Here is a 10,906-nt window from a genome sequence, read left to right on the forward strand (position 1 = left end):
AATTGCCCTACAATGCATCCAGTTCTGAGCCCAGGGTGAATGTCTGGCTGCAGCGTGTGATGTGCGTTGAGCAATACACTAAACAACCTCAAGGAAAATTTGCAAAGTTACTCAGTTGGGCTGCGTCACTGAGCGAACATCCCACTGCAGTTCATCTCTCCTTCAGTGGCTGCAGCCTTCCACCCAAACCCAAAATGCCCTTTGCACATGAAAGAGTTGTTTTTAAAGCAAAACAAATGTCTCCTTTCCTCTGTGGGTGACTACACAAATAGAGCCTCTCTCTGGCCGCCGTGACCTGTTTCATAGCAACATTCAAATAAATCCCTAAAATTGTGATTTATTTCCATTGGTCATGGCTCCACGGTGAGACAGGGAGGATCTGGCACAAGGAAAAAGAGTCTGAAGGCCTGCAAGTGTCAGTAGAAGGCAGCTAGAACCAAAACAGCAAAGTTTCCTGGTGGTTGGTGCCATTTCAAATTCTCAAAGGAGATATTTCCTGCTGGTGACTCTTCTGAGCAAGTTGATCCCTCCCAGGAGCTAAATAATCTCCAGAAAAAGGAATATGGAGACATATGTTGTGCTGATAAGAAAAAGGAGTATAAAAGGACAACAGGAGGGCATGAGGGAGCATCCAGAGGAGATGCCAAGAGCTGAAGTGTTTTCATGGGCTTTGTGGCCCAGGACCATGGGCTCACCAAGAGAAAGGGAAAGGATTTGTCAGCCTTGCTTATACCCTCTTTTTCCTTCACTTTCTCAGCCATGTTAGCCTTCATTTAGTTTCTCTGTTTCGTAACATCATGTTGTTTTTCACAAACAGCATCTCAGGTGTCGGCAGCATGTCAAGCAGAAAAAGCATTGTGCCCTGCCCCAACAAGATTATTATCTAAAACCAGGAAAGAAATTATTGTTGTAGTGTGCAGTGTTGCAATCAGAGCCCTGTGGGGTCATTTATGCCCACACACACCACTGGGTGATCACTTCTCCTGATGGTGCCCATCGAAGACCAGACCTGTCCCAGCCTTTTATTTTTCTTGGGTGGTGGTGTCCAACAGGATCAGGGGATGGGAAAGCATGCAAGCAGAAGAAAGATACCTCACCAAATGTGCAAATGGGTTTGGCCCAGGAATGATCTTCCTAAAGGCCAAAGTCTGCCTGCCTGACCCACCAACCATGGCTTGCTCTGGGTTCCTCACCACTGCAGGCAAAACTGGTATTTCCACCAAGGCAGAAGGACCCTAGCTGGGAGAGGAGAGCAGAAAAATGGGACAGAGCCAAGTGCATCTTCCAAGCCAGTGCTACGTTCATACAGGCACTGGGCACCAGGTTTACGCAGTGAAAGCAAGAGGAAATTTGGCACCAGGAGACCATCAGGTACCTCCTCACCTCCAGGACAGGGGGTGCACTCCCTACACATTTGCCCAGAAAATCAGGCAGTGCAAACTAAAACATATACTGGGCAGAACTAGGTGGATAATCAGCACATATGCTCTCCAGTGATAACACATCCTGTCTAGCCCTCATTGCTGGCATTTAACTAAATTCCATGCACACTCAGCTCTGAGGCTGCCTGGCCACCCTCTGCATGCTCACTGAGATGGGGTGGGAGGTTTTACCACTGCCTCACATCAAAGGTGGCTGCCTTGCATGCCAGGTAGGCACTGAGTCTCAGTTCAGTAATCCTGAGCCAAAGGCAACATGGATGCTGGTGTAATGAGAGACTTCTGGATGTTACTGTATTAAAGAGCAGGTTGCAAATGTGTGGTGAAACTTTTGACTCATACCAGCAAAACCTCTTAATAGGAGAGAAGCAGAACCTGAAGTATGGACACCAGAAAATCAAGGCTGAGAAAGGCAATATAAAACATGGCACATCCCCTGAGGGCTCTGCCAGACTGGTAGAACTGGGGAAAAAACCCAAACAAATTCTTACAAGCTCTCACTGAAGCTGCCTCAAGGAGCTATCTGCTCTGGAGAATAACTTTGTTCTCACAGCCTGCACAGACACAGTGTGAAGCTCCTTGGTGAAGTGCTGTCACACACTCCTGACCTGTTCTTCCACAGCCAAAACAGCTGCCTGGATAACCAGGATCCAGCCAGCAGCTTGCCACTTTCCCAGGAGTCAGCATGTTGCTCTATGTGGTAGCTCAGATCCTGCCAAAAAAGCCTGAACCCAACAGGAGAAATCATTCCTTGTCTTTCCTGGGTAGCTGTTATGTTTTTTCCCAGTGTAGCCAATAACTTGCTCAAGAACTTATCCTTTCTGCTGACCTTCCATCAGACACTTGTCTACACTGCTCATCAAGGCAGAAAACACATCTATTGCACACAGCCAATTTTTCCACTTTCACACCAGTAATACAGAGGAGGCAGAGAAAGCCAATTTTCTCCCAAACAGCAAATGAGCTTGACTTTGCAGAAGTTTTCAAGCAGACCCTGGTATTAAACCTGCTTTAACAGTATTGACAGGTAATCTCTTCATATTGCAGGAGACAGAGGTTTGTTTTCATCCTCCTGTGCCTCCTGGCAGCATTTGTCTGTCCCACAGTCGTGTCTGTCCCACAGGCAATGGCAGGCCTGGGAGGGATGGTGCCTGAGGCTGCTCTGGAGGAATAACCTTAAACAGCATTGACAGATGCTCATGGCACATTACAGGGTTCCAAAACAACCACCTTCCTCACTGGAATGACACACACACACATCTTCCACACGGGAAGAAGATGCACTTAAATGCTGACATGACATGACATGACATGACATGACATGACATGACATGACATGGATGATGCCCACCATGCTTCACTGTGCACCTCCACAAGGGCTTAGCAGCAGGACAGGATCAGCTCTTGAATCTGTCCAGTTGAGTCAGTTTGGCCAGTGGCTTCAGAGGACACCTAGGGTTTTGCCTAATATGGTCTTCTAGGGATTTGCTCTCCCATTTGATGGCAGTGTCTTGCCTTAGCAGCAGTCTGGCCTCCACCACACACTTCCTGGCCCAGCCAAGGGAATCCCAGCAAGGTGAAAACTACAGGACCATGGACCTGGAGCCCTTAGGAAACTGCTGAGCATGTCAGCAGAAAGACACTGAGATGTTCAGTTGGTAAAGGCAGTATGGAAACCAAAGAAGAGCAGAGCTGGGAGCAGGGATGGTGAAGGCTGAGTCATCTTCATAGAAGGAGGGGAAATTTCAAGCCATCAGATGGTTTCCTAAGAAAGATGCAATACCTTTCCAGTTACTTATGAGTTCACACATGAGGAATGTGCTACAGTGAAAAAAAGTCACTGTTTGCATGTGAGAATTTCAAAGTTGTGGTAGTCTGAAAGTCATCTCAGAGCCCTTATCACACACATAATTCAAATTTTTGGTGATATTCTTTCTCAGAAAGAAACCATGCAGCCAACTCTAACACACACAAGAGATGGCACAAGGTAAATTTTAGGCCTGTTTGATCTGGCATTGTAAAATTCTTTTGTGGAAGTGCCCTTGTCAGTATATACATTCCTATGGAATGCTTCTGTTGGAGGTTTATGGTTTACACATGCAAAACCTCTGCAAATATCTCCCAAAGGCATTTATGGTCAAACTCTTGGAGAACACCTGGACCATCTTGATGAGACCCTACAGAGTCTCCCTCTTCAAAAAAGCCATTCCACTCAGAACAACCCTTATCACCTCAGCCTGAGGTGTAAAAACACCCAAATAATGAAAATCATCTGCCAAAAAGCCCTTCACAAACTACCCAAGGAAATATTCATATGACAAAAACATCTGAAAATTCCGTAACGCCTTTGCAAGTTTTATCATTTTTCAAATAGCTCAAAAGAGAGGAGAGGCTGTACAATATAGTCCTGATGACCAGGGACTTCCATCTGGCAAGGCAACCACCAAGGTCTGAAATCACCATATTTGCCTCCTGGACAGCACAGTGATTATTAAATTTTAAAAAATAAAATAAGAAAACAAACCAAAAAAACCCAAAAAAAACCTTAAAAAAAAAAAGGCAGATAAATGCAACACACCCTGTGAGGCTGATGCTGAACCAACTCTGAGATCCAGACAGAGCTGCTGGCTCCAGGCTGCAAGGGAGGAAAGCAAAGGAGCTCCCATCTCTCCTTGTACAGGCTGAGCAAAGAGATTTATGATGAATGAGTGGAGCTGGACCTCCTGCAGCCTAATAATTGCAGAAAATTGGTGTTTCTGCTCAGATTAGAGTCTGTGGAGAGGGCAGGAGGGTATACCTGGAGTTCTGCCAGGTGGGTATCACTCCACTTTTCTCTGCAAGTGTCTTTTTCCCTACTAGTTAACAAATACATTGTAATTAATACATAGTGATATCTATATGCTTGCTATGTAAAATTTCAGCATAGAAAGAGTTCTGTTGTTAGGGAAAAATTCTGGGAAAATGGATTCTTTTAGTACCACTTACAAGTTTTACTGGTGTTTACCTCCAAGATTGTAATTCTGCCTGAAGCTGGAGGAAGTCTCAGATGGGCTGAAGCATTCTGGATGCACTTCCTTTCACTCTGCCTGTGCCCCCTAATTGTTAATTACTTGTGATAACACTTTTCATCAAAAGGGTCTCAGAGCATAGGAGATACATACACACTCTATTTTTATCCCAAACTACTATTTATTTGTGACGATCACTTTTATTTTTTTCTTTTTAAAAAAGTAAACAGGAGTTAAGACACCTGAGCCATCCATGAGAGCTCTCGGATACCAAGTCTATTTCACACAAATTTCAATTTTCATTCTTTGGAAGTTATTTTAACAACATTTTCAGAAATTTGGTTTGCAAAAGCAAGGCTGTTACTGGATATTCAGAAAACAGAAAAGTAAGTGGTTTATTCATTACAACATCACAACGTGCTGTTAGCATGACTTTTCCAAGTCTTGTACTCAAAACTAGAATTTAAGAAATTTTTACAAGGTAGAGAAAGGGCAGAAATTATTGGCAAAAGGGGTTGCTCTGAGGTTATGGAATCCACAATAATTTTGGTTGGCTGAACAACAGCTAGTTAATTTTTCTGAATGCATCACAATCCTTGTGTCAGGAGTACAAACTCATATTTGCCTTGCCCAGATCAGTGAATCTCATGGATTTTATGAACAGAGAAGAATGTAAGAACTTTGTGAGCCCAAGGAGAGTGGGCAGCTCTCCAAACAGGAGACACATCCTCATTGTTGCAGTCAGCCTCAAGGAACCCTGTAAAACACCATCATTTCAGGTGTGAGGCGAAATCTCCAGCAAAGCCAAGAGAGGTTTGCTTGTGTGGGAGAGACTGGAGAAGCAAGGCCTCTGTGCATGTGTGAGCATGTAGAACAGGGCAGAAAAACAGTTGTTTATGCAACATTAAAGTTGAGAAATGAAGCAGCCAAGCAATGCAGCGTTAGGGGTGAATGCTCAGGTGCAATGTTGCCTCCTGGTATTTAAGTTTTGGTGATCACAGACTGGCAGAATCAGTGAGGATGGAAAAGATCTCTGAAATCGTTGGGTCCACCTGTTAGCCCAGCACCACTGTGTACACCACTAGACCATGTTCCAAAGTGCCACATGCCTTTTAAACACTTCCAGGCTGGTTTTGCACATCACTGTGGCTCCATGCACTAGCCAAGACCCTTGGAATATGCTATAGCTGGGGTTGCTCAGTGACAAGTCAATCTGTGAGTATCCTGCAAAGGGGAAAAAAAAAACCCCAACACTTTAAATTGAGACCTCACCATTCTTACAGCCCCATGCTTTGTCCTTGGTCTCCAGGTCTCCATGAGCTGTGCCTTGCTGCAGGGGCCACTTCACATCTCTGCAGGAGAGAGCTATGCCTAAAATAAGACTGTCACTTATCTGGCCACAAAGTGTTTCAGCATCCAAATAAAAGTCTGAAAGTATCACCAGTGAGTTTGGCTCCTGCCTACTCTACTCACCTCAGGGAGATGAGGGTCCCTCACTGCCTGTGCAGACCTCACAGCACATCTCCAGTTCAGCCTCTCCCACTCAGTGTCTCCTGGGAAGCTGTGTCAGCACTCAGGACCTGATTTGTCATTGTTCACTCAGGAATTTGCAGTTTTGTGGTTCTTGATCTGGGATGCTCCTCACAGCTGACTCACATCAAGGCAACAGCTCCTTTCTGCAAGTGCAAGACCACCTGGAAATGTTCCTGCAGATACTGCCTTGCAAAGCCCACATCACCCCTCAGGATTCAGCTACACAAGACAGACAGGGCAAGCACAGTCCCATGGCTTATAACTCAGCTTTTTTGACCCTCTGAGAAGTGAGAATCTGTGGCTACAAAGGGACAGATCTTCCATATCTCTTTGCCTTTCAACGTTTCCAGTTTATTTTGCATGTAAATCCGAATGATCACATCTAATTCTGATCTGATCTGTGTTTATTTTTCTTTCCTCAGTACCTGAGTGATATGTTTGGCTCAGAAAATGGATTTAACTGTCATTTAAAGTAACTGCTAATTACAATGACTGAAACCTAATACTTAATCCCAGCCTCAAAGGTGTGAGTGATTCACATTAAACATCAGATGAGGTGAAACATCTCAATTTAGTTCAGCTATACGTTTGTCAGATTTCCATGCAGAATGCATGCATGAGCAAGATACAAACAAGACAGAGGAAATGAGTTATCACCAAGCTCTCAGTAACACTCCAGAAGCATAACTCACACCATTCATCTTAGGTACCTTGACGTTCAGGCACCAATGGAGCAGATTTTGGGTGGAGCATCTAATGTGCAGAGAGTGGGAATTTCAGCAGAAAATAAATTATGATCATAGAATCAGAGATTCATTTAGGTTAATCATTAAGTTCTCTCTTTTCACATCTTACACGTGCTGAAAAAGAAAGACTTCTGCAAATTTAATAGGGTATTTGGTAAGGCAATGCAAGCTCCAGGAATGGGGTGAGTTGGCAACATATCTCCCAGGAGCACAGATGTAGGCAGGGTCCAGTGACAAGTAGGGGCACTGGAGGGGCTTTTCCTCTCTCTGAGTAATCTTTTAGGATGGTGCCAAAGATGCCAAACTTGAAAGATGAGTTTCTACAGCTAATTACCATAGTTTACAGACACTGCAGCTAAGGCACATATTTTCAGAAAGGCTGAGAGATTCAATATGCTGCAAATTAAAGCAATAGCTTTGTTAACTCTGACTGCATTGCAATAGTAGCCCTAGGAACTGGGGCATGGGGACCACACTGGTATGGAGTGGAGGATTAGATTCTGGGCTTTTCAACCTTGTCTGGGTGAGGTGAAAGAGATATTTCATGTTTTTTGACCACTCACTTACAAAAATAATTACAAGCCATAAAAATGGTGTTTTACTATTTCCAAACAATGTGGATTTAGATGGCTCATCTTCAAATGCTCAGGTTTGAAACTTTTTACAGGCATTTTTCTGCCTGGCATTAAAGCCCACATTAGTCAGTTTGCTCCAGAAAGCCAAACACTGTCAATTGAGGGTGGCTGTAAACTGGACACAGATTGTCCCAGAAATCCCACATCCAACCATCCCAATAATCTCCCTCAGCAGGAAACGCCCAGACACAGCATTTCAAGGGTTCAGTCACATCCCAGCAGTTATTTTTCCTGCAGTCCTGCTGCATCTGTGACTCTTACACTGGAGTACATCTAACACATCCAGCTGCCCTGAAGCCAGGGCTTTACCTCTGCTCATTCACCATAAAACCCTGTTGTTCTGTGGGAACATCTGCTCATTTGTGCTCCACCCAAACACCCCACACATTCTTCAGAAATTTTTCTCTCTACAAGTCTGGTTGCTTTTTGCCAGCAGCAATGTACATGCTTGACATGCTAAGAAAAAGTATTTAACAGGAGGGAAAATGTGTTCCACATAAATTATTCTCACTGCAGGATGAAGAGGAGCAAACTAACTCTTCTGTAGTTCGGGAAACAGTTTGCAAAAGGAAAGAAGCTTAACTCAAAAAGGTGAAATACCTGCCATTCCCTCTCCATAATATAGTTCAAAGAGTATTTATTGTATCAACCCGGGTCAGTACTGGACTGAGTGACTGGGTGGCTGTAGAGCACCCTGGGAACTGCAGCTCTCCACGTAAATCCATGCTCAGGGAGAGCCCAGGGGATGGATTTCCAGCTGGGCTTCCACCTTAGCTTTTGTGAAATGGGCTGTCTGGCCAACTAGACAACTCTCCTTAGCTCCCAGGTGGTCATCCATCCCTGACACCAAAGACTGAATTTCCATGGAAGACGAGGAGTCCTGCTTCAGTGGGCATGGCAGAAAACACTCTGATGTGCCATACAAATGCAGGGTGTGGGTTTATAGCAGTTTTCTATGCTAATAGACCCACACATTCACAATTCCAGCCCAAAGAAGCAGGACTTTTAATTCTGATTACTTTCCAGTCTAAGTCACCTGCTGGATACCTTTTTATTTTAATTCTCCTTTAATTTGGAGGGTGCTTTCCAAGACATGCTGACAGCTTTTTTCACAGCATCTAAACATTATTTAGTGTCACAACCCCAATACCTAAGGTCCCAAAGAGCAGAAGCAAAGATGACAGTTACCAATTTTGCTCTTCACTCACATTTAAGACAGTGTAAAAATATTTTTTAAGACAAATTTCAGACATGAAAATACCTGTAAGTTTTGCAAAACTAGGTGATAGTTCCACTCTGAATGCACTTCTCCCTCTTTCCTTCTCTCTGATGCTGATGTTGCTTGGAGTAGAACAGCTTTTTAGATTTGTGGTAGTGACTGCCCACTAAAATCTCTGTGAAAGATGCTGTTCCTGTCACTCCTGTGCTTCACACCTAATCTTCAGTCACATGAAAGCACGAGTAATACTTTTATACCTTATGTCTAGTTTTGCTGGATTTGTTGTTAAAACTCCTCTTAAATGACCCAGTGTCCTTGCATGGGAACAAGCTGCCCAGTAAGGTGGTTGATTTACCATCCCTGGAGGTATTTCAACACCTGGAGGTATTTAAAATTCATGCAGTTGTGGCCCTTAAGGACATGGTTTAGTGATGGCCCAGGAAGAGCTGCATTAATGTTGGACTTGATGACCTTAAATGTCTTTTCCAACCTAAATGGTTCTATGATTTGGTGGTTGTTTTTCAGAGATTCATTTTGAGATTGCAAGTTCTTTGTGTTCTCATCAGGCTGTAAACAACATTCTCTGTGCAGACATGGGTAGAAAACCTTTCCTGGGCTTCTTGGTCTTAGTCTCACTATTTTATTCAAGGATTTGGCACCCAACCCCTGCCCTCTAAATGGCTGCTGTGGCACAGGCTGAGGTGAAAAATCAGGCTGCAGACAGCACCAAAGGAAGTCAGGCAATGAACACAAGCCCTCCAGGACCCAGCTCTGACCTCCAGACTCCTCTACATATATCTCTACAAACACTTTTACTTAATCCTTTGCAGAGTTACCCAACTGGCCCAAGAGTTAAGCTAAAGGGGTCATTTGCTGAGCTACCGTCAGCTGATTACCCAAGAGTTGCCTCGGTGGGATGCTCAGTGTCAGGGAGTTTTGGTGGACAGAGTTTCTGTAATACCTACTCAAACTGCAGCCATGGACATCTTCCCTTCACTCCTGCAGCTTCAGTAAATCCAGCTTGATTTAATCTCCCATAATTGTGCAGTGTGTTTTTATTTAAATTTGCCTCCAGTCTCCTACCAATTAGTGCATCCAGGCACAAGGGATGGCAGCACCTCAGATCTTGCTGGACTGCCTCACTCACTGTTTCATCATCTCCAGCTCCTAAAGTGCTCCAAGTCACTGCCAGAAGCTGAGAGAGTGTATTCCTCCCTCAGATTCCAGACCATCCCATGGAAAGGGTGATCACAAGGACTGCCCTGGAATGGCTCAGTGTGCAGGGAAGCCCTGCAACCACCCTCAGAGCTGTGCATCCTACCAGCCACACTTCCCCTGGGACTCTCACCAGTGGTTCCCACAGGAAGTGATGTGCTGATTTTGGCTTGCAGGAGAAAGTTAGGAGTGAACAACTGTGACTGGGTCGCTTGAATCCAGTTCAAGTTCCATCTCTGTCACCCTTAATAAAATGCTTACTATCTCTGTAAGATTAAATGGATACACCTGGATCTCCCTGGCTTCCCTGGTACCGGAGTGGAAATCATAGAATCCCAGAATAGTTTGGGTTAGAAGAGACCTTAAAAGTCATCTGGTTCCAAACCCCTCTGCCATGGCCAGGGATGCCACTCACTAGATCTGATTGCCCACAGCCACATCCAACCTTGCCTTGAACACTTCCAGGGATCCATCCTGGGAAATGCTAAAATTTCAGCCATGAGCTGGGTTGACCAAGTGATGCTGCTCCCATACTGCAGATACAAGTAGCTACCTTTATGCACACCTTGGCTTCAGAGTCTGGTGAAACAATTTTAAAAATCCCCTTTCCTGACTCAAGTTAGAAAATTTAACAAGTTCCTTAGAAGTGTATGCATTGCACTGGGTCAGGCCAGCAAAAACAGGGAATGAAAGGGCAAGAGCACACTTCTCAGCTCCTTACTTTGTGCCTGTAATGACTTTCACCATCTTCCTAACGCCTGCATTCCAGCTGCCCTGATGTTGGGAAAGAAATTGCAGGAGCAATAAGTTTTTCTCCAAGTTCCCCCACTGTTCCTACTAACAGTGCTATTGAGGTAAAAGGGTCAATGCTCTCCTGGCTGACAAACACCTCTGTAAAAGCAGCTGGTAGTTACAGCCACAACAGCACAGACACCAGCCAGAGATGAATCATTTATGTACTCCTCAACTTGTCTGGAGCTACAGATAATGTCTACAGTGGAAAAGTTCATCTTGGAGAAGTTTGCCCTAGCAAATATATTCGTTAGCATGATTAGATCAACACCACCACAGCATTCAATATTACTTTGCCTTTGGCAGCAGCAAGGACAGC

General features: G+C 44.5%; 1 long non-coding RNA gene across 1 annotated transcript; it reads right to left on the minus strand.

Annotated features, from left to right (window-relative positions):
- Nucleotides 1-1,321: 1,321 nt before the first annotated feature.
- Nucleotides 1,322-8,915, minus strand: LOC146438715 (uncharacterized). Its single transcript, XR_014851902.1, has 7 exons — nt 8,623-8,915; nt 5,720-5,799; nt 4,425-4,534; nt 4,237-4,294; nt 4,018-4,120; nt 2,766-3,204; nt 1,322-2,730 (listed from the first exon to the last, which is right to left on the minus strand). It is a non-coding gene; the product is annotated as an uncharacterized LOC146438715 (long non-coding RNA).
- Nucleotides 8,916-10,906: the final 1,991 nt, after the last annotated feature.

This window comes from Lichenostomus cassidix, chromosome 4 (assembly GCF_008360975.1).
Source record: "Lichenostomus cassidix isolate B80296 chromosome 4, HeHo_3.0, whole genome shotgun sequence".
NCBI lineage: Eukaryota > Metazoa > Chordata > Aves > Passeriformes > Meliphagidae > Lichenostomus > Lichenostomus cassidix.